Genomic DNA, 5,000 nt, shown 5'->3' with positions numbered 1-5,000 from the left:
ATCCAACAAATCCTCAAAGGAGAGGTGACTCGTGTGGGTAACCTTAGGCGCCCTTCTCAGATTGTGCCAAATCTTGCTCATTTGGTCTTGAAAGTGTTTGAATGTGTTCGGTAAGTTTTCACTGTTTGTAAACCAGACCAGAATAACTGCGAAGGGAAGGTTGGTGAAAATTCTCTCTCTCTCTCTCTCTCTCTCTCTCTCTCTCTCTCTCTCAGGGGAGGTGCAAAGGAGACAGGAAATGGTCACATGCCGCCCTCTACCCACATATAAAATCAGCATTTATTGAAATTACTTAATTCGATCTCCCTCGTTTATCCTCTTTTATCCGATAACCTTTCTTTCAAGAGGCAGAAAAAGCCGATCAATTTCTCTTCTCGTCGACCTTTGCATTTAAAATGCAATTGATCGCATTTATTTTTCTCTTCAGTTACCTTCATCAAAGTTTGCCACTTTCCTTAATCGTAACTTCTACCCTCGTGATAAATTATGCATGTTGCGTAAGATTTTTTTTGCAATTCTTACCTTAATTTGCATTCAGATCTGGCCAGATCGTAACATTCTGTACATAGTACTGGGTGTGTAGTTAATTCCAAGTATTTTTTTTTTTTACCATCATAAAGCTCTGGGATTTTTATTCCACCTATTACCAGATAGTGAAATGATCTTCCTAATCTGGCTGTTTGAATCTGTAGAAGTTCAGAATTTAAAATGCTCTTATGTTGAATAGGTTAACAAGTCTCGTTTTTGTAGATTCTTCACGACTGATGTATTTTAACGTTGTTTTATATCATATATTGAAATAACAACAATTGTTTATTTTATGTAGTTCATTCGTAATATCTCTAAATCCTTTCCACACTGGCCTGGTATATCTCCTGGGGCCTTTGGGCTTGTAGTTTCTTTATTTTCCAACCATGGATGTAATTTGGCTAGTGATAATAGTGATATATAATGATAATAATTATAAGGAGGAGGAAGAGGAGGTGGTGGTTCACCTTAGCTGAAGGCTGATAGCTCGTCCGATGAAAGTTTGTCCGTATCTCCGTTTATACGGTATCTCGATTTATGTACAAGCCTATGTTTTTGTCATATACATTTCACTTATTTTCCTGTTCAAGGGAGTAATGGATATAATTCTGCCAAATTCAGCAAACGGGGGATTAAAGTGTCTTCAAATGTGACCCCGTTGTGTCTTGCACAGGAAGATGTGAAAATATTTGAAAATCTCACCAAGGAGACTACTCATCTTAGGTGACTCAGGTGATCACTGTTTTTATTTTTTTGGCCCATGATTTGAATTTTCCTATTTCTTCTGTTCTCCCTGAATTACGTGCTTCTATAGGGTTTGGGCCAGGCGTTTATCTTTTTCAATTTGCCCTGTCTGGTTTAGATGAGGTGACCCAAGTACTTCCTCTATTCATTTTGAAGGAAAATATTTCGAATAATAACGTATCCATTAATAATTCCTTTCATGGTAATTATCACTTTCGATTTGAAAAACACTTTTTATTTCCCCTTTAAAAAACATATATAAGAAATAAGTCCTATCCAATTAATGTTGAGTGAAAAACATACATTACAATGAATAAGGAATACTGATAATTCTTATTCATAATTATATTTAATTTCAAACAAACAATGAAATATATTTCTCCTTTGCGCAAGAAGAAGAAGCCGTCCATAGTTGTCCTGGATTTGCTTAGCTATTAATATCCTACGTCCCTCATGTTTGGCGCAAAGGCGCGTGCCTTTGGTCTAATTCTTCGAGGAAAAATGGACTCTGCTCTTTCAATGGATGGATAAAAGTCTTGAGCATCATCTTTGTTTACTTATAGACGTTTGCTTGTCATTCTTACGCAAGTTGGCGTCAGCTGATTGCTAAAGATGCTACATCTACGTGCCATGCTTGGAAAGCCCAGAGATTTTTATGTCTGGGAGTTGGGCTTCAGAGTTCGCCGGTTTTATCACGTCCTTTCATATAATCTCCTTTGGCGTTCACTGTTCTCTTTCCACTTATTATTTGCGAAATCTTTATATATATATATATATATATATATACACATAGATAGATAGATTGAATTATGTTGTGCAAAAATTAAGAAATCTTTAGTTTGTTAGTACTGTTTTTCGTAGGTGAAGGTATGTTATACAAAAGTTGAAAAATCTGTAGTTCATTACTTAGTTTATTACTACTGATCTCTTCCCTTATCCTATTTTTGCGAAACTTTTTTTTCTTATTTCTTAGATGGAGGTATGTTATCCTAAATTTGAGAAATCTTTAGTTTATTACTTGTGAGTAATTAAGACACTTTAGTTGATTGATGATATGTTGTGGGTTTGAAATGTTTCTTCATTAAAATCTTATTTTTATCATTTTTTTTAACTAAAAATGGCTATTTTCCCCCTCATTACCTAAATAGATCGTCTGGTCTTTTTCGTTTGCTTCGCCTCTATTTGTTTGTGAACAACTTCCTGGCCACAATTTTACTCATAGACCAGTGAAACTCTCAGGGATTATTTGTTATGTTGAGACGTGGAATGGATTCAATCTTCAAGGTCTTAGGTCAAAAGTTAAGGTTTAGGTTGACCGGATTAACCCTAACCTTAACCCCAAGTTCGCACATGGTAGTCACACAGAGAAATAAGCTTCCGTGGTGGAGGTCTGCGCTCTCAGAGTGCTTTTCTAGTTTATTTCTGACTTCTTTTATTCTAATTTACATTATAATCAAAAGAATCAGTTTTTTCATCATGTTTTCATCTTCCACCCCCCTCCCCTCCTTGTAGTCTCTCTAGTCCATAAGACAAAGAAGTGCTGAAATGCTCAGTATGCAAAGGTCACAGTGTAACAGGAAATAAGACTTGCCTTTGTGTTGACGTAACACAATCGCTGCTTGGCTAGGTGCGTAATAGTGGAGGGATTTTGTCAATACGTCTCTCCGATACATTTGAGTTTGAATATTCTATGTGGTGGTTGATTGACCCCTTCCTTTCACTTGTATTTAAGAAGATATAAGTTTGATACTCGTGCTCTCTCTCTCTCTCTCTCTCTCTCTCTCGCTCTCTCTCTCTCTCTCTCTCTCCTCCTCTCTCTCTCTCATATATATATATATATATATATATATACACAGATGTTTTTCTAGTCCACTACAAAACAAAGGCAGTGTGGATTGGTGATGGTGGGTGATTTTCGTCTGGTCACTCATATGAAACCTCCCTATTATGGGTGGCCTTAACTTGTACAGCTTTGCTGGTTATGGTGTAAACCCGCTTACCAAGCTAAGGTATCCCTACTCAGAAAGTGAGAGAGAGAGAGAGAGAGAGAGAGAGAGAGATGTTTGCATTTCTTTAAGATGTTTCATATCTTCCTTAAGCTGATTCATTGAATTAAGGTTATTTTTAACAGTTCTTGAACATTAAACCTTGTATCTTAATCTAACTACTGCGGGCAATTTTTCCATGTAATTCGGTTACTAAAATAACAATGACACCGACTTTTCTAGAACTCAACCCTAATCCCACTAGAAAACACATGATCGCTCTCACGTTTTCCTTATTAACTTATGACGTTAATGCCTAATTTGAGTGCCAATTTGGCATCTCACGGGCAGCATCGTCTTTGGCACGGCTACTTACCTTTCTCTTGCAAAAGGGGGGAGGGCATTTTGTTCCCTATTCTTCAGAGAGGAGGGGGGGTGTTAAGGAGGAAGATATATATATATATATATATATATATAGATATAGATTGAAGTTTGTTGTGCAAAAGTTAAGCAATCTTTAGTTTGTTAGTACTGTTCTCTCCTCTGCTATTAGTGAGAAGCTACTGTAAGTGATGTCGGAGGAAGGGGAGGAGGTTATAGGTAATTCCGGGGGGGGGGGGGGGGGGTACAAGTCGTAACATTTAATGGGCGTTTCATAAGAAGGTTCACATAGTTTAGCCGTCAGCGGGATGTTAATTATGATTATAGATATACTACTGTACGCGACTCGTCAAAAATGAAGGCTAAATGTTTAGAGGCATATGTTCATAGGCATAAACACACCCGCACAAGCATACATTATCAAGCCTTCCCACCCCCTAAATATTTAGATGGTTATGCACATACGCATAAGCGCACACGCACAAGCACACATTTAATCCTTCCCTCCCCCTTGCTAACTACAATCCTTTTCACCTGGGTATGATTAGTCACCCCCCCCCTTACCCGAGGGACGGAGAGACCGAGTACTCATACATCTAGCAATGCTGGTATGCCTGACCGAAATGATATACAGTATATATATATATATATATATATGTAGTCAAATATTTACTCTTTATTATATAGGGGGGTGAGGAAGTTAGAAGAGAAGACCAGAATTCAAAGAAAACCTTTTAAGGTTCAGAATTGAAGGAATATAGGACAAGGGGAAATAGTAATAGATAGAGCGTGGGAGGGAAGAGAGAGAATAAAGAAGGAATTTGAAAGAATAAGATTAGAAGTGGTGGTGAGAAGGAACATGAAGAAAAAGTTGTTTTAAATTTAGATTGTTGGGTCTCTCTCTCTCTCTCTCTCTCTTCTCTCTCTCTCTCCTGTAAACAAATCCGTTTTTTGATTACTGCTTTCAAGGTCTTCGCAGCTGTTTTGTTAAGGCAGATTGTAGAGGTGGTTGGTCTTAATAGAAGTTGTTTATCGATAAAAAGGTCTTTTTGATTTTCAGTTTATAGTTTTCTCATTATCTGAGTTCAATATTCTAAATTTTAGTTTTTAATTTGTGCCAATTTTGAGTTTTAATTTTCCTAGAATTTTAGCTTTCTTTTTTTTCTCGAATTTAAGTTTTCAGTGTTTTCAGTTTTGAGTTTTCAGTGTATCCTGTATTCAGATTTGAGTTTTCAATAGTTCAGTATTTAGTGTTCTCAACTTTGTAATTTGGGTTTTTTCAATCTTGAGTTTACAGTTTTCTTAATTTTTAGTTTTCTGTGTACTTAATTTTGAGTTTTCAACGTCCTTAGTTTTCAAGGT

At 36.6% G+C, this 5,000-nt stretch overlaps 1 protein-coding gene across 2 annotated transcripts in view; it reads left to right on the top strand.

Annotated features, from left to right (window-relative positions):
• Ttd14 (TRPL translocation defect 14) overlaps positions 1-5,000 on the top strand; it is a 215,909-nt gene that overhangs the window by 91,745 nt on the left and 119,164 nt on the right. The window lies entirely within an intron of this gene.

This window comes from Palaemon carinicauda, chromosome 15, assembly GCF_036898095.1.
Source record: "Palaemon carinicauda isolate YSFRI2023 chromosome 15, ASM3689809v2, whole genome shotgun sequence".
NCBI classification, from domain to species: domain Eukaryota; kingdom Metazoa; phylum Arthropoda; class Malacostraca; order Decapoda; family Palaemonidae; genus Palaemon; species Palaemon carinicauda.
This window is presented reverse-complemented; position numbering and strand designations above follow the sequence as displayed.